General features: G+C 35.1%; 2 non-coding genes across 2 annotated transcripts; both read right to left on the bottom strand.

Moving 5' to 3' along the window:
- Nucleotides 1–1,137: 1,137 nt before the first annotated feature.
- Nucleotides 1,138–1,244, bottom strand: LOC121204081 (small nucleolar RNA R71). Its single transcript, XR_005899009.1, has one exon. It is a non-coding gene; the product is annotated as a small nucleolar RNA R71 (small nucleolar RNA).
- Nucleotides 1,245–6,748: 5,504 nt separating this feature from the next.
- LOC121204218 (small nucleolar RNA R71) lies at nucleotides 6,749–6,855 on the bottom strand. Its single transcript, XR_005899147.1, has one exon. It is a non-coding gene; the product is annotated as a small nucleolar RNA R71 (small nucleolar RNA).
- Nucleotides 6,856–19,998: the final 13,143 nt, after the last annotated feature.

Consider the following 19,998-nt stretch of genomic DNA (forward strand, 5'->3'; position numbering starts at 1 on the left):
AGAAGATATTTCAACTAATTAACCTAGAGTCAGTTGTTTTTAGTCTCGAAAGGGATAATAACATAAATCAGGGATTTCTATGGAATAAGTCAAGTAAATAAATCATCTAAGTCAAAGGTAATATGTGAAGTCTAGGTGGATTCTTTCTTGGGCATTGCCTTCTCCATTGGTTTTTTTTCTAAAGTATTTTCCAACTTTCATCTCTCTCGTAATCTTAGTTAAATTAGAAAATTAGTTTAGTTTAAAAACATCCTTTAATTCTTAGGCTAGATAATAAAAAGATAGTAATTACTAGTCTTTTAGTCCTCGTGGATATGATATTTCCGGTCTCACCATAACTATACTACTGTTCAATAGGTGCGCTTGCCTTAAGTCGAATTTTTAGTTAGTTTCATGACCATCAAGTTTTTGGCGTCGTTGCCGGGGACTAAGATATTAGGAACGCTTAATTTTTATTACTTTAGCCATTTTTTTATTTTTTATTACAATTTATTTTTATTTTTGCTTAAATTACTAAATTTTCTTTTATTTACTTCTGGCAGTTTTTTATAGTTTATGACTAGAAGAAACCCGTCAGGACCTTTACTTTTTGATAGTGAGATCTAAAGCACAGCTCGCAGAAACCGAAGAGAAATAAGGTGAAGCCTACGATATATAGAGAAAGGGCAAGAGGATGATATTCAACCCACTACCGAGAAGATGGTTGATAATCATAATAATCCGCTACCTCCTGTGGCTATTGCGAACCCAGTAAATCAAGATCCTGCTCCTCGTACTATGTATGATTATGCTAAACCTACTTTAACAGGAGCTGAATCGAGTATAGTTAGGCTTGCTGTTGCTACAAATAATTTTGAGCTGAAACCTAACACGATTCAAATGATACAATAGTTTGTAAAGTTTGATGGTTTGCAGGACGTCGATCCAAACACACATTTAGCAAATTTTCTGGAATTCTGCGACACTTTTAAGATTAATGGTGTTTCTGACGATGCCATTGGCCTTCGGTTATTTCCATTCTCATTGAGTAACAAAGCTAAATAGTGGTTAAACTCATTACCATGAGGGTCAATCACAACTTAGGAACAAATGACCGAAAATTTTTTACTAAAATATTTTCCGCCGGCTAAAACGGATAAAATAAGGAATGATATCTCTTCTTTTGTGCAGATGGATTTAGAAACTCTTTACGATGCATGGGAGAGATACAAGGACCTATTAAGAAGGTGCCCTCACTATGGGTTACCTCTATGGTTGCAGGTTCAGACTTTTTACAATGGAGTGAACCCCTCAACAATGCAACTTATCAACGCAGCCGCCGGTGGAATATTGAACAACAAAACACCTGAAGAGGCTTATGAATTTATTAAAGAGATGTCACTGAATAACTATCAGTGGCAAATCATGAGAACAAAGCCGACGAAAGCTGCTGGTGTTTTCAACCTCGACGCGGTTACTATGCTATCTAACCAAGTAGAACTTTTAAATAAAAAGATTGACGATTTGTATGGTTCTACTCAGGTACATCCAGTGATGAGGTGTGATTCAAATGGAGGAGGAGTACACCATATAGAATATCAATCCTTCAACCCTACCACCGAGGAGGAACGAGTCCACTAAATAGGTAATAATAATTCTAGACCTCGAAATAACCCATACAGTAACACTTATAATGCAAGTTGGAGGAACCATCCCAATTTCTCTTGAGAAGGTCAAGGAAATCAAAGACCACAACACCCTCCAGGTTTTCAACAACCACCTTACCAACAGGAGAAGAAGCCGAACCTTAAGGAGATGCTAATGAAATTCATCGCGGTATCCGAAACACGTTTCCAAAACAACGAGACAGCTCTGAAAAATCAGCGAGCGTTGATTCAAGGGCTTGAAACTCAAATAGGACAGCTTGCTAAGTTGATTTTCGAACGACCATAAGGTAGCTTGCCAAGTAATACTGAAACTAACCCAAGGGAACAGCTTAATGCGATTATTGTTCGAGATGAAGAAGGGTTAGTTGAACCTAAACTAGAACCGAGGCAAGGACTTGTGGTAAGTAAAGGTAAGGATGAAGTGGACCACAGTGAGCAAAAACCGGTAAGTAGGGAATATAAACCTCGTGTGCCATACCCTAGTGCGACAAGGAAAGACCACTCGGATGAACAATTTGGTAAATTCATTAAATTATTAAAGAAATTACATATTAACTTACCATTTATTGAAACCCTTTCGCAGATGCCAAACGTAGTTAAGTTTTTAAAGGAGCTTTTAGCAAATAAGAGGAAGTTGGATGAGGCGTCGTATGTGGAGTTGAACGTAGTTTGCTCAGCCATGCAAGCCAATGGTAATAACTTTTCATGTTTGACTAATGAGTGCTTAATCATTGAACCTTAAACACATTAAGTGATTTGAGTGAACCTTTAGTGAGGATGTCATTCAATGTCAATTTGGAATTAAAGATAATTACTTAGATAAATGGGGATGCCCATAATTTTATGATTGAAATGCTCAACTTTGACTATTTGAAACTTTAATGTTCTTTTCGTTAAATTTTCAATGTGTGACTGCTTGTGGATTATTTTGAAACAATATTGATGAAAATTATAAGTTGAGAATAATTTATTTTGATTGTGATTTGAGGATTTTGCTTGAAGACAAGCAAATGCTTAAGTGTGGGGATATTTGATAAACCGTAATTTATACATATTTTTTCCCCATGCTTGGCATATTTATGAATGATTTTTTATTGGTTTTAGTGAATTCGATGCTCCTAATCCTTTAATTTCATATTTTATACTCAAGAGAGCTTAGGATAGCAAAAGGAGTGAGAAACGGGATAAAAACGGAAAAATTGGGCTTAAAACAGTGTTTCACACGGCTCAGGCACTTCCACACGGGTAAACCACATGCCAGTGTGAGGCACATAGGCAAACCATACGCCCGTGTGACATGGTCGTGTCGACTAAGAACCAACTCAGTATTGCACACAGCCTGAGCACCTTCACACAGGCGTGGCACACGGCCGTGTCCTTACCGAGCCCAAGCCAAGTTCTATTCAGAAAAGGGCACTTTTGAGGGTTTTGAAGCATTATAAAGCCTATATAAACACCCTATAAGAGGATTAGGGGGGACACACAGAGTTGGAGGCAGAAAATACTCGCAAATAGCCATCAGAATCACCTCGGAGCCAGGATCTACATCAAGACTGAAGATTTCCGTCCAATTTCTTAGAAGTTCTTGGTGTTCTTTATGTTTTGTTGTTTTCCAAACTTTGAGATGTTTTCAATTATTATTATGAACTAAGCCCCCTAAATACCTAAGGGAGATGAAACCTAAGACGAATCTTATTACTCTTTTATTTATATGATAAATATTTGTTCTTATTTTTAATTGTGAGTCTTAATTCTTGTTTTAATGTTCCAGGATATTAATTCAAGTTCTTGATGTGCTTATTTAGTGGAGAAAAAGTCCCTGTTTAAGAGTAGATCATTCATAATTAAGCGAGTTGCATGCAATCCTAGAGATAGGACGACATAAATCTACCGGATTAGAGTCAAATCTAATAAGGGAATCTATAGATCGAGTTAATACGACAATAGGGGTTTTAATTAGAGAGAGATTTCAATTAATCAACCTAGAGTTAGTTGTTTTTAGTCTCGAAAGGGATACTAACATAAATCAACGATTTCTACGGAATAAGTCAAGTGAATAAATCGTCTAAGTCAAAGGTAATAAGTAAAGTCTAGGTGGATTCTTTCTTGGGTATTGTCTTCTCCATAGGTTTTTTTTTCTAAAGTATTTTCCAACTTTCATCTCTGTCGTAATCTTAGTTAAATTATAAAATTAGTTTAGTTTAAAAACATCCTTTAATTTTTAGGCTAGATAATAAAAAGATAGTAATTACTAGTACTTTTAGTCCTCGTAGATACGATATTTCTGGTCTCACCATAACTATACTACTGTTCGATGGATGCACTTGCCTTAAGTCGAATTTTTAGTTAGTTTCACGACCATCAACTACACATTTGATTAATTGTCCAAGTTGAATATACATACATGTTAGATTACATGTCTGGGGTAAACCTTTAAAACAACATCAGGTTACCAATCCAGGAAAACTTGTGTCACATATATCTTCCATTCACCAATTGCTCATTCGAGTTTAATATATATTCGTGTCAGGTTACCATTCCAAGCTAAACCTTTACAACGACATATTTGATTGCTTGATCAAGCTAAAACTATACATGCCAGGTTACCTATCTGGGTTCAACCTTTAAAACGACATTAGGTTACCAGTCCAGGCTAAACCTTTTTCACATGTATCTTCAAGTCCACAACAAATGCTAGATCTTGGTAACCTCTGTCATCAATCCATCCAAGTGTACACAACACCCTTGTAATGTCAATCATATCCTAACATTTATTAAATTCACCCAGACATATTTAACCCGTGTATGTATTTCTTTACAATTTAGTCCAACTTTCACCTTTATAGTAATTACCTCAATCAACTCACAATCAAGCATAAAAGCAGAAATCAAATAAATAAAAATTTGAGCACATTTATACCATATGACCTTACATAGCAGAAACAATCAACAAGTTAAACCTTCAGGGACTAATAGATAATTTTGGCTTTTCCCTAATTATCTCCGATTTCATTCAATTCTTGGCCTAAACAATTATTTTAGACAATTCATCAATACAAAACATTTTTATATCATTTTAGCATATGCATGACCCTATTTAACCCCATTTTTGAATACCCCTTAAATTTTGCATTTAATTTGATTTAATCTTTGAAACTGAAATCACAATAACTTTTAATTTTCATCCTTTAGGGACCCTCTACAATCTATTATTTAAGAAATTTCACATAAAATTTCAATTTTATAAATTTTAGTCCTTTTGTACAAAACTAACAATTAAAATTTACAAACTAGTCCTTTTTTCACATCTAAGCTTAAAATCAATCAATTTATTATAAGTGCTAAAAGTAACATGTTTTAACCTCATTCTTAATGCATCTTTTGGGTAATTATTCACTGTTAATTGTGAATTTTATGCTTCTAAACCTTTAAATTCATGTTTTGATGCTTAATAAAGCATTTAGGAGGAGCGAAAAATGAATGAAAACAAGAGTATCAGAGCAAGCTGCAGGAGCCACACGAGCTAGAGCATTCCACACGATCGTGTGACCCGCACGGGCATGTGGTAGGTCGTGTCAATTCCACGATATTTCACATCGAACTTCAAAAATAAAAAGAAAATAGAAGTGGGTCGTCATAGAATACTCAAGAAAGCAACTCGAAAAACACCATTAAAGCCCATTCTAAAATAGATTTTGTCAATATTAAATATTCTCAGTTGATTTCTTATGAGATTATTTTGATTTTTATTTTACGCAATAAATTCTTAGTTCTTTTTCTCAATTATGTGTGCTTAATTCTTGGTTTAATATTTCTAGATTATTTATCAATATTTGATATGCTTAAATCAGAGGTTGAATAAACTATTTAAGAGTAGATCTTGCATAATTGAGTGGAGTTGCATGCAATCCTAGAAAAAGAATGACATAAATCTACCATATTAGAGTCAAATCTAATAAGGGAATCCATAGCATGAGTTAATGCGAAAATAGGGGTTTTAATTAGAAAGAAATTTGAATTAATCAACCTAGAGTTAGTTGCTCTTATGCTCGAAAGAGATAGTAGCATAATTTAGCAATTTCTACGAATCAAAGTGGTAAGTAAAGAAATTGTGTAATTTTGATTGATAGTGACAAATGAAATCTAGGTGAATTCTTTCCTGGGTATTGTTTCACTTCTTGGTTTTTAATCGGTTATTTTTGTGATTTGTTCTTTGTTGTGTTTGTTAGTTAATTTTAATTTTTAATCAATCACTTGAATTATTCGGTTAAATAATAAAAAGATGATAATTACTAGTAATTTGTGGGAAAGATATCTTTGATCACCATACCTATACAATTAATTGATAAGTGTTCTTATCTTAGTCAAATTTTTAGTTAGTTCCGTAGAAATCAAGTTTTTGGCGTCGTTGCCGGGAACTAAAATATTAGGAAAACTTTATTTCTATTAATTTATTCAATTTATTTTAATTTTAATTTCTTTAAATTTAATTGTTACATTTTACTTTTTTTTCTTTTTTATTCTTATAGGTTCTTTTGGTTTATGACTAGAGGCAACCCTGTGGAACCATTAACTTTTGACAGTGAGATCGAAACTACTGCTCACAGAAATCAGAGGGAAGTTAGAGAAGCAAGGCAAGGTCAATAGATTTTGATAGACGATCAAGAGCAAAAAGAAATTTTTGTTGAAATGCTTGATAATTTGGTAATCAACAACCTTCCGCAGCTCCTGCTCCTCGGACTATGTATGACTATGCTAAGCTCACTCTCATTGGAGCTAAATCAAGTATTGTCAGAACAACTATAACTAGAAATAATTTTGAGATTAAGCTTAACACAATTCAGATGGTGTAGTAATATGTTCAGTTTGATGGGTTGCAAGATGAAGATCTAAATGCTTATTTAGCTAACTTTCTGGAGATCTACGACATATTCAAGATCAATGGTGTTACTGATGATGTCATACGCTTATGGTTGTTCCCATTCTCTTTCAGAAATAATGTGAAACAATGGTTGAATTCACTTCTACGGGGTCCCATCATGACTTGGGCTTAGATGACTAAAAAGTTTTTGTTGAAGTATTTTCCACCTGCCAAAATAGCTAAGTTAAGGAATGACATCTCTTCTTTTGCTCAATTTGAGCTTGAGACACTATATGATACATGGGAGAGATTTAAGAATATTATGAGAAGGTGCCTTCATCATGGGTTACCTTTGTGGCTACAAGTTCAAATCTTTTACAAGGGTTTGAACCCCTCGACTAGGTAGATAATTGATACAACAGTTGGTGGAACACTAAATAATAAGACGCCTAAGGCATCCCAAGAATTTATTGAGGAAATGGCACTAAATAACTACCAGTGGCAAGTTATGAGAACAAAGCCTATTAAAGCCGCTGATGTTCTTAATATAGATGCAGTTGCTATGTTGGCAAGTTAGGTGGAAGCGCTGAGTAAAAATATTGATGGTTTGAGTTGAATTAAATAGGTGAATCTAGTAATACAATGCGATGCAACTGGAGCAGGGATGATCAATCCAGAATGTTTACCCTTCAAGTCTTACATAGAGCATGAGCAAGTCAACTTTATGGGTAATAATTCTAGAACTTAGAATAACCCCTACATCAAAAATAATAATCCAGGATGGGGGAATCATCCAAATTTCTCTTTGGGTGGTCAAAGAAATCAATGGTCACAACCCCTTCTAGGTTTTTAGCAACCTTATCAGCAAGAAAAGAAGTTGAATCTAGAAGAGATGTTGACTAAATTTATTTCAGTATCAGAAACTAGATTCCAGAACACTGAAACAACTTTAAGGAATCAGCAAGCATCTATTCAGGGCATCAAAAATTAGATTAGCCAGCTTGCTAAATTGGTTTCAGAGAGATAACAAGGCAGTTTACCTAGTAAAACTTAAACCAGCCCAAAGGAGCAAGCCCACGCAATCACTATACGAAGTGGAAGGTCTTAGCTGAGCCTGAAAAGAAGCTGAATCTAGAAGTTGTTGAGAAAAATGATGGGGTTGAGGAATGCAAAAAAGAGCATAAGACGGTGTTCAGAGAATACAAACAACCAATTCCATATTCAACAAAGTTGAAGAAAGACCGCATCAATGAACAATATGGTAAATTTCTTAAACATTTTAAAAAATTGCATATTAATTCCCTTTTGTTGAAGCCCCTTCGAAGATGCCAAAGTATAAAAAAATTTTAAATGAGCTATTAACAAATAAATGGAAGTTAGATGAATTGTCCATTGTAGAGCTCAATGAGGAGTGTTTGGCCATTCTCCAAAACAAACTACCCATCAAGCTTAAAGATACAATGAGTTTTACTATTCCTTTTTTTATTGGTAGCTTAAATGTAGAAAAAGCTTTGGTTGATTTATCTTATAAAATGTTCAAACAATTTGGTCTCCAGGAACCAAAACCCACTAGGATGAGTATTCAATTAGCTAACAAATCAATTAAGAATCCTAGGGGTATTGTTGAGGATGTACTTGTTAAAGTCAACAAATTTCTATTCCTTGTTGATTTCTTTATATTGGACATGGATAAGGATGTTGAGATACCCATGATTTTAAGTTGACCCTTTTTAGCCACTACTAGAACTTTTATTGATGTGGGTAATGGTGAACTTGTCTGAGGGTAAGTGATAAAAAGGTTACACTTCAAGCACATGATGTTGGTGAGAGTTTGTAGGGGCGAGATGATACTTGTCATTCTGTTAATGTTAGTAATCATGCAACTCAACATTCTTTGCAGGAAATCACTAATGAAGACGTGTTAGAACTATATGTTATTCAAAGTGATAGAAATAAAGGACAAGTGAAGAAAAAAATGGTGGAGTTCAATGAATTAGATGAATGAAGAACAAAGGCTAATGAGAAACTGAAAAAGTACAAAGAAGTAACAAAGCAATGCCATGGTGTGCATTTAAAGAGGACAAATCAATTCAAAGTTGGAGACAAAGTGCTACTAGGCAATTTAGATCCATGAATGTTCCCTACAGAGCTTAAGTCAAAATGGTTGAATCAATTTGCTATATAGAACATATTCCCAAATAGAACCTTTGAGGTAACACACCCTGATTATGGCCCATTCAAGCTAAGCAGCTATCAGCTCAAACTTTATCTTGGTGGTAATGTTGATAACAAGAGAGATGAGCTCCGACTCTAAAATCCAACTTAACCATGAGCTTGAAAAAGGAAGTTGAGCTTAGAGTCTAAATAAAGCGCTTCTCGGGAGGCAACCCAAGTGTTTTTTTTTTACTTTCATTTTATTGCTTAAAATATTTTAAAATTAAAAATTAAAAAATGTCCACACGGTCTGGGGTAGACCACACAACCTAGAAACATGATCGTGTGTCCTACACGGCGTGGAAACACACCCATGTGCACACGGGTATAAAAAAATTTAAAAGCCACACGACCTACCAACACGACTGTGTGGTACACACGGGCATGTCCTGGTCCGTGTGAGTACTGGAGCCAATTTTTCAAAATTATTTTTAACCCACACAGTCTGAGTGAAGTCTCACGGCCGTATGACCCACATGCCAATGTACATGACCTGTCGACTATGTTTATATGAGATGTATTTTATCGATGTTGATGATGCCTCAGTCAGTGACTCACTACTCTTTTGATAGCTGGTTGTTATTTTTCCAGGTACATGATGCCAAACACGCGAGGCAAGAGTAAGGTACCTACTCAGTCTAAAAAATAAAAGACTACTGAGACCTCATCCTTATCATCTCTAACTATAATCATTCAACATTGATGTCTCACATTCGATCATTCATCCCATGAAAAGCGGTACAAGCACCTGAAGGACAGATCATTAGGTTTGGGTTAGTGTATCAAATGAGAAACCCTTCAGACAGTGGGTCTATCCACACATGTTCATACTTTATTGGATGCAACACCGTGGGAACCGTTCTTTACGGTCGTGGAGCCGATGTATGTTGAGCTTTCTTTGGAGTTTTACTCTACATTTTTTCTACAGACCATGCTGTCTTCAGGGGATGAACCTTGAGCGATCTCATCCTGTCTTGGGGGCATCACTCAATATTTGAGTATTACGAGATTTGGAATTGCTCTTGGTATATATTCTGATGATTTCTTGGGTATGCCTGAGTTCTCCACCCTCCCATGACACATCCATCGACTGGCATTTAGAGGTTGCCACTTCGTACAACCCAAGCTAGTCCAAGGCTTGGTGTCTACCTCCGACCCTGTGCTATATTCATGCCATTTTAGCTCACATTCTGATTGGCTAGAAAGAGAGTACAAGTATCGTAGGCACTTTAGATACGTACTTCCTATAGAGCATACACAAGAAATACCCGACTAATTTAGCCCATTTTGTGGCCCAATGTTGTCTTTATCAGAGTGAGCGTCTATGGAAATGATTTATCTGTATGGGTCCATATGTGACACGCCTGACCGTTACTTTAGCCTTCTCGAGGCCCCTGAACAGACCGGTGCTCTTAGTTTGGTTGAGGACGTGGCACCACAAGGCTTATGTATAATGAAACATATGAGGATGGTTGTCCGTCAGCCCGAGGCTTTAGGTGATCAAGACATGTTGCTATATCTGACTCAACATATAAGGATGATGAGCATCTAGCCGATGACCTCCCACCACCACTGTGACCCGTTCCCAGTCCTCCAGTTAGTCACTCCACTATTTCACATTTGATTACACTTAAGGATATCTATTGCCTTCAGTAACAGCAGCCAGAGAAGATCGACCACATTGAACAACGACATTCAAAGCACTTCGGCTAGCTTCAACATTAACAGGATCACATTGAGGCGTATTTACAACAGATGTGCCAACACTTTCATATTTCTTCACTCGATCCCCCTATTGTACCTATGCCTCTCGATCCTGACTTTCCACATGACGCCAATCAATGACACCATTTAGTTTTTTATTTTATTTTATTTTATTTTTATTTTATTTATTGGACTTATTTGTTTTGTTTTATTATATTATGCACTTTATTGCTATGGTTTTTTCAACTATTTTTCTGTTTTTTTCATCTCTTTATCTTATTTTCTTATTTTCTATCTTTTTATTAATATGCTCGGAAACATGTACTTCATTTAGAATCTCTTACGATTCTGGATTTCACTATTTAGGTGAAATCATCCAAATTCAGGGCAGTTTCAGTTCTCTTCCTCACTTATAATATTTTGCTTATTGTGTTTATAATTGTTTGTAGTTTGAGAGTAATGTACATCTTAAGTGAGGGGAGGATTTTATATGTTTATGCGATATACTCTTTGAATTGCTTTTTTGTGTTTAAGTAATTTTCTTAAACCTAACATTGAAGTTAATTTTTTTTAAAATTTGGAGAGTTTATTGATTTTGTTTGGGATTAATTTCTAATTTTTTATCCATTACGTGATTTATACTTTAAGAAACGAGAAAGTCAAGCATGATAAGCCATGTTTTTAGAAAATATTATTTTAGGTTGTCTCTCTGAATTGAAGCATTATCTTGAAATTTTAATTTTACAAGTTTAACATCAAAACCATACTTTTTTTTTAACTTTTGAGCTTATAGAGCATACATTTTTCATGCTCATTTTATTTTTGGTTGTGGGTATGTTGTAACACCCCAAACGAGTTGGGATTCATTTAAGTAGATATTTTTGATAAACCGATTAATTGTATCATTGCGTTATTTTGAAAACAATTATCATTTTGGAAACGCGCCCTAGGTCTAACTCATATTGTTATCAGAAAAATATAGGGTATAAGATAAAATAATCCCAGAAAAATAATTAAAATGGCCTTATTACAACCCAAAACCAAATAATAATATTAATAAGATAAAACTTATAAAGAAATAAATCAGCTACTTATTGCAATTAAAAGAAACAGAAACAGTAGTGTGGCCATTCCGAGTCCCTCGCAGCTCCAAACCATCTAAACTTAGGGATTACCTGATAGGAGACTGGAGTTAATCCACATCCGAGCACTCTTAGCCGACGCCCAACCCAAACGAGCACGCCATACAGCGAAAGGGATCAGCCAAGAAATGTACCTTTACTCTCCTCATGGTTCCCTCTATTTAAAGCCAGCTTCACAACCACTTTTATGTTAGCTTCCCGATGTGGGATCCCTCCAACATCAGAGTTTAAATTCAACACCAACTCTTGCCGCCCCCTGTTAGCAAAATAAATGCTACTTGCTTTCCATGGGATTCAAACCCATGCCTCCCCTCAGATGCTCCACACGCTACTTGCCACTAAGCCACAAGGCTTTTTGTGTCATATTTTATCCCCAATTAATTATAAGGTCTAAAGGCCAAAGTCCAGGTTCCCTTAAAAAAACCAAAATAAATTGCAAGAGCCAAGGCTTTAACCCAAGCTCCCATACAACCTTAATGACGCCACAACCACTAGACTACAAGCTTCCTTGTGTCATTTATTTAACACAATAATTTAAAAACCCTCATCCAAGCATTCAGGTTTTTTTTTCACTTAATACCAAAATTTTTGCTAAAGCCCAAGTTTGAACCCAGGATTTCTCTAACACTTCTCAGGGCCATTAACCACCAAAGTAGACATTTAATTGTGTCATTTCATTGCACAATTAAATACCTATATACAACCTCCTTACGGACCCGCACTCAAGGCCCAATACTTCTAAGCCCAAATTCGGGGTGTTACATATGTAAACTTGATTTTTTATTCTAGAACTTGCTTCAGTTATACATGTCAAGAACACACTGTTGATTTGATATACTGAGATGATAGAGGCACTTAGGATTTAACCCGTTTAACCTCTAAACAACTTACCTGTTGCATCAACCCCTAGTAAACCTCATTGATCCTAACACAATTTTTTTACCAAACACTCGTTCCTATTAACTTGTAAACCACATTAATGTTGTAAATTATTGACTCATTTTTTGTCGAGATTTGATTTGGTTAGTTGTCTGATTATGTTTCATCATTTGCGTTGTTGAATTCTAATTTGTTCTAAAAAATAAAATAAACAAAGAAAAAATATAAAAAAAATTATTGAGCTTGAATAGTTAGTTTCATATTCTGTTGAAAAACTCATTTTCATACTTTATTTCTTGTTGATGTAAATTCTTTCAATTCAACAATTGACTTTTTTATTTGGTAACTTATCAATTCGACTCTCGATTATAAGTAACTTTTCTAACCTTTTCCATACCCTTAACTTAAGCCCCGTTACAACCTTGTAAAAACCTCTTGATTGGTGTGTCATCTCGATCTATAGTGGTGGTGATCTGATTTTCAAGCAAGCCTATGGTAATAACATTTCTTATTTGACTGTTGAGTGCACATTACTGGAACCTTAAACACTTTGAGTACTTTGAGTGCTTTGAGTGAATCCTTAGTAAGGATGTTAATTCTTTTTTAGTTTGAATTTCAAGTAATTATTGAGATAAAAGATATGCCTAATGTTTTTAAGCCTTAAAAATCTATGCTTGAATTGCTTGTATTATTTAGTGTCATTTTAGTGTGAGTTTTCAATGCATGATTATCTGTAGATTATCCTAATACGTTGTTGGTGAAAATGATAAATTGAGGGAGGTTAACTTGAATGTAGGTTGAGAATTTTACTTGAGAACAAGCAAAAGGCTAAGTGTGGGGATATTTGATAAGTGCTAAAGTAACATATTTTAACTTCATTCTTAATACATTTTTAGGTGATTATTCGATGTTAATTGAGAATTTTATGCTCATAATTCTTTAAAATTCATGTTTTGATACTTAATAGAGCACTTGGGAGGAAAAGGAGTGAAAACCAGAGCATCGGAGCAAGCTACAGGAGCCACACGGGTGGGACCATTCCATACGGCCTAGCCACACAGTTGTGTTACCCATACGGGCATGTGGTGGGCCGTGTTGATTTCACGAAATTTTAGACCAAATTCAGAAAATCAGAATTTTTAGGTTTTTTAGGCATTCTAAAATGTATATATGATAAAAATAAAAAGATAGGAGGGGGCCGTCATAGAATACTCAAGAAAACAATTCAAAAAACACCATTGAAGCTGATTCTGAAGTAGATTTCTATCAATATTGAAGATTCCCAATTGATTTATTAGGATATTATCAAGAGTTTATTAGTTTCTTTTAGTTATATTGTATCTTGAATGTTTTTTATTTTCAAGCATGAACTAATATTCTAAATACCTAGGGAGATTAACCTTATAATGGATTCTGTCATTTGATTTTTGTTTTATGCAATAAATTCTTGGTTTCTTGTTCTCAATTATGTGTGTTTAATTCTTAGTTTAATATTTCTAGATTATTTATCCATATTTTATGTGCATAAATCTAAGGTTGAATAAACTGTTTAAGAGTAGATCTTGCGTAATAGAGTGGAGTTGCAAGCAATCCTAGAAATAGGACAACATAAATCTACCATATTAGGATTAAATATAATAGTAGAATCCATAGCATGAGTTAATGCAATAATAGAGGTTTTAATTAGAAAGAAATTTTAATTAATCAACCTAGAGTCAGTTGCCCTTATGCTCGAAAGAGATATTAGCATAATTTAGAGATTTCTACGGATCAAGGTGCTAAGTAAAGAAATTGTGTAATTTAGATTGACAGTGAGAGATGAAATCTAGGTGAATCCTTTCCTGGGTATTTTTTTCGCTTATTGGTTTTTAATCGGTTATTGTTGTGATTTGTTCTTTGTCCTATTTTTTAGTTAGTTAATTAGTTAATTCTAGTTTTTAATCAATCACTCGAATTGTTCAATTAAATAATAGAAATACGATAATTACTAGTACTTTTAGTCTTCATGGGAACAATGTTTTTGCTCACCGTAGCTATATTATTAATTGATAAGTGCACTCGCCTTAGTCAAATTTTTAGTTAGTTTTGTGGACATCAATTTAACACTAATTTCTTCAAGAAATCAACAATGAAAACTTTCAAAAACTGCAACAATTTTGCAAATTTGTACATAGGCTAGCTAAATCAAGATCTCATAACTTCAAAAAAACAAAAATTACAAGAAAATGATTTGAATAGCTTACCAATTTGAGGGACCAAATGTTTGAAACCTTAGAAAGCTTTTCCTTATTTGTTTTTCTTGAAGTTTCTGATACGTGATTTTCGCGACAGGTTTTAAATATTTATAATGAATCATTCTTAAAACTAAATTTTATCACGATGAAGGCAAGTGTACCTATCGAATAGTAGTATAGCTTTAGCAAAACCGGATTGTCGAACCCAAGGGAACTAAAAGTACTAGTAATGACTGTCTTTTTATTATCTAGCCTAAGAATAAGGGGGTTTGTTTTAACTAACTAATTATCTAAACTAAGAATTCATAGAAAATAGAATTGGGGAATTACTTATGGAAAAACAATTACATTAAGACAATACCTAAGGAAAAATTCACCTAGACTTCACTTGTTATTCTGACTCCGAATCGGACGATTTATTCATTTAACTTGTTCCGTAGAGATCCCTAAGTTATGTTATTATCCCTATTCAAGACTAATAACATCTAATCCCTAGATTGAATAATTGAGACTTTTCTCTAAGTAACACCCTAGAGTTGCATTAACTCGATCTATGGATCTCCTTATTAGGTTTCACCCTAATCCGGCAAAATCTTGTCACCTTATCTCTAGGCGCGCAATCAATTCTGCTTAATTATGACAAATGTACTCTTAGACAAGGTCTATTCCTCCTCTGAATAAAAGCTTATCTTGAATCAGTATCCTGGGATATCAAAACAAGAATTAAGAACACATAATTAAGAACAAGTTAAATATTTATCATACAATTCAGAAAATAATAACAAGATTCGTCTTAGGTTTCATCCCCCTTAGGTATTTAGGGGTTTTAGTTCATAACTAAAAATGAAAATATCTCAGAAGAATAATGAATACAAAACATAAAGAAAACCCAAAACTCCTGAAGGGAAATTGAAGGGAGATCTTCAGTCTTGATGATGAATCCGGCTTCTAAAATGGATCAATCGGCTTCCTTCGAGTAATTCCTTCCTTCCTCTCTGTGCCTCCCCTTTTCCTCTTCCTTTAGGGCATATTTATAGGCTTTAGAATGCCTAAAAGCCCTCAAAATTAGCCTTTTCCGAATCGGACTCAATTTGTGCTCGACAGGGACACGCCCGTGTGCGATTACTTCAGGCCGTGGTCAAGCCTGTTAAATAGGCACGAGCGTGTGGTCCACCCGTGTGAGTCATGCTTCGATTCTGCCAAATTGACACTATCATGTGGTCCGCCCGTGTGAGGAAGTCCAGGCCGTGTTGATTTCGTACTTTGGCCCATTTTCTCCGTTTTTGGCCCGTTTCTCATTCATTTTGCTCTCCTATGCTCGCCTAAGTATAAAACATGAAATTAAAGCATTAGAAGCATCGAATTCACCAATTCTAAGGAAAAATCATCCATAAAATGTGTTAAGCATGGGGTAAAAATATGTATAAATTACGGTTTATCAAATACCCCCACACTTAAGCATTTCCTTGTCTTCAAGCAAAATTCTCAACTCATAATCAAAATAAATTCTTCTCAGGTTATAATCTCTATCGAAAATATCTCAAAATAATCCACAGGTAATCATACATCGAGAATTTAACTAAAAGAACATTAGAGCTTCAAACATTCCAATTTGAGTATTTAATCATGCAAAACTTAGGCATCTCCCTTTATCTAAGTGGTTACCTCAATTCGAAATCTCACGAAGTTTAACATCCTCACTAAAGATTCACTCAAATCACTCAAGGTGTTTAAGGACAATAAATGAAGCACTCAATAGTCAATAATGAAAAGTCATTACCATAGGCTTGCATGAAAATCAAATCTCCACCACTATAAATTGAGATGAAACATCAATCAAAAGGTCTTTAGAGGGTTGTAATGTGGGTTTGGTTAGAGGGTGTGGTCACAAGCTGAAAGAAACTGTTAGAATCGAGATTGCATTGAAAAAATCACTTAACTAGAAAAAGATTTAATCATCACTTGCATACAATAGAGCTTCTTCTCAGAATATGGAATTTAAATACTTAAGCTCAAAAACGAAAGATTACTACTACTAATATGTATACATGTTTTTTTTTAGGAACAAGTTAACTTACAAAATAGAATAAAACATAGTTAAGCAACTATTTCAATTCAAATCTCGACAAAAATAGGGATTAAATTAATTTAAGGGATTTCAACAATAATGGGTTAAAGGTTAATATTAAGGGTAATACAAAAAAATGGCTTGTTAGCTCAACGAGGTTTACCAAAGGTTAATCGTGGAGGTAGGCTTTTCATGGCATGAGTGGGTTAATCCTAAGTGCCTTTCTCATTTTGACATATCTAATCAAATAGTGTGGTCTTGACATGCATAATCAAGCAAGTTCTAGAATAACAGTTCAATACTGATGCACTCAAAGCAATAATAAAAGTGAGCATGAAAGAATTAATAAATGCTCAAAAGGCTAAAAAATCTCACAAAAATTATGGCTTTTTGATGTCTAAACTTGTGAATTCCAACTCAAGATAATACCTAAACTTGGGGAATCAACCTAAAATTTTAAATTCTTAAAAATCAACGTATCATGCTTGCTTCCCTAATATCTTAAAGTTTAAATACTCAATGCATGAATGCCTATGTTTTAATTCAAAATATATCAATAAAAATCATAAATCAATAAAAATTTATCCTAAACATGATATGAGGGCTTTTCAAGAGAACAACGCAATCATTCAGGGATTTTTCTAATAGTGAAATAAATACTCCTCCACACTTAAGATGTACATTTCCCTCAATGTACAAAGATAGATATTTTGACAAATGTAAGTGTAAGTTCATAAGATAGGGAGAAAAGTGAAACGTCCTGAGTTAAAAATGGATGAAATTCCTGGATTAGCGAGAGCGAGTTGTTGGAAATAAAGCTGGAGAACAAACATGATTCTGAAGGACAAAAGGAGAATTGGGGGAATAATTTGATAGTAATCATAAAGATAAGTCGTGTTTAAAAATAAAAGAATCTTCAAAAATTAATAAAAGAAAAGTAAAGTAAGATAGGTAATCTAATTTTTTTCAAGTGGCACGGCCGGTTCACACGCCCGTGTGGATCGTGTCTCGCCCGTGTTTGTCGCGAAGTGAAATAGAGGCACACGGCCTTCAGGCACGCCCTTGTATATAGGCCGTGTGGCTACATGATCATGTTACACGACCATGTGTGATGTGGTTCGCTTCTCCCACGGTCGTGTAGTTCTACGCAAGCCCGTGTTATTTTGACAGTGCTGTCCACGGGTGATGGACACGGGCGTCACACGCCCGTATGTATTTGGTAGATTTGACCACGGCCAGGTTGCACGCCCGTGGCCACTTATCGTATCCCGTGTTGGGAAAGAAACTTTTACCCTATTTTCACACGACCGCATTGTACGACCGTGGTGCCATCCGTGGTTGTCACACGACCTAAAGCACGGCCATGTGATCGGTCGTGTGGAGTTGGGAACCTGTGCTCAAAGACTCTGTTAGTGACCTAGATGTTTAAAAATTGAAATTTAAATAATTTAAAACTGTTAGTACTCAAGTTGCCTCCCGAGAAGCGCTTGTTTATAGTCTAAGCTTGACTGTTACTTTATTGGTTTATTTAGGGCGGTTTGTGGAGTCATAGCTCCTCTTCATCGTCTTTAAAATTCTCACAAATATAAAGTTTGAGACAATGTCCATTTACTTTGAAAGTACCGTGTGATGGGTGCCTTACCTCTATTGTGCCATATGGAAGAACAGATTGAATTACGAAAGGTCCTGACCATCGTGATTTAAGTTTCCCAGGAAACAATTTGAGTCTTGAGTTGTATAGGAGGACAAGATCTCTAAATTTAAATTGTTTTCGTTGCTTTAAATGAGTGCCATGGCGTCGCTTTGTTGCTTCCTTGTATAGGCGTGAGTTTTCGTATGCATTGGTTTGCCACTCATCAAGTTCGTTTAGCTGCATCAACCTATTTTTTCCTGCAAGTTCGGGATCAAGGTTTAGAAATTTAATAAACCAAAAAGCTTTATGCTTTAGTTCGAATGATCGATGACAACTTTTTCCATAAACAAGTCTGTAAGGTGATGTCCTTATGGGGGTCTTAAAAGCAGTTCTGTAAGCCCATAAGGCATCATCTACTTTCATTGCCCAATCTTTTCTGTTTGATTCTACAATTTTTTCAAGGATCCATTTGATTTCTCGATTTACCACTTCCACTTGTCCATTAGTTTGAGGATGGTATGGGGTGGCTGTTCTATGATGAACTCCATATTTCTTAAGAGTTTTTCCAAATTGGGTATTACAAAAATGAGTGCCCCTGTCACTGATAATTGCTATTGGTGTTTCGAATCTCGAGAAGAGTTTCTTAAGGAAACGTACTACCACTCTAGCATCATTAGTAGGTAGAGCTTGGGCTTCCATCCATTTGGACATATAATCAACTGCTACTAAGATGTATTTATTCCCAAATGAACTGGGGAATGGGCCCATGAAATCGACACCCCAATTGTCAAATATTTCACATGAAAGCATAGAGTTTTGAGGCATTTCATCACGTTTGGATAAGTTACCTGTCCATTAGCATTTGTCACATAAAGTAACGTACATGTTAGCGTCTTTGAATAACGAGGACCAGTAAAAACCTGATTCAAGTATTTTATGTGCAGTCTTAGTTCCACTATAGTGTCCTCCAGTTGGCCCTGAGTGGCAATGTTCCAGTATTTTTGATGTTTCTGATCTTGTAACGCACCTTCTAATGACGTGATCTACACATCTGCGAAAAAGAAAGGGGTCGTCCCAAAAGTAGTTTTTCACATCATTAAAGAATCGTTTCTTTTACTAGTGTGTTAACCCTTTTGGGATGATGTTAGCAGCTAAAAAATTCACGATGTCTGCAAACCAAGGTACCTCGGAGTCAGATATAGTGAAAAATTGTTCTTCAGGAAATGAATCATTTATTTCAACTTCATCTAGTTCTTTGGTATTGGAGTTCTCAAGCCTGGACAGATGATCAGCCACGAGATTTTCAGCTCCTTTCTTATCCCAAATTTCCAAGTCAAATTCTTGCAATAGGAGAATCCATCGAATAAGTCGAGGTTTTGCATTAGTTTTAGTTAAAAGGTAGCGAAGGGCGGAATGGTCAGTGTAAACAACAATTTTAGACAATATGAGATATGATCGAAATTTATCAAATGCAAAAACCACACCTAGTAATTCTTTTTCCGTAGTAGTATAATTCTCTTGTACAGCTGTCAAAGTTTTGCTAGCATAATAGATAGGTTGAAAATGCTAGTCTCTTCACTGTCCCAATACTGTACCTACTGCAAAATCACTTGCATT

The sequence above is a fragment of the Gossypium hirsutum genome, chromosome A07 (genome assembly GCF_007990345.1).
Source record: "Gossypium hirsutum isolate 1008001.06 chromosome A07, Gossypium_hirsutum_v2.1, whole genome shotgun sequence".
In the NCBI taxonomy this organism is placed as follows: Eukaryota; Viridiplantae; Streptophyta; class Magnoliopsida; order Malvales; family Malvaceae; genus Gossypium; species Gossypium hirsutum.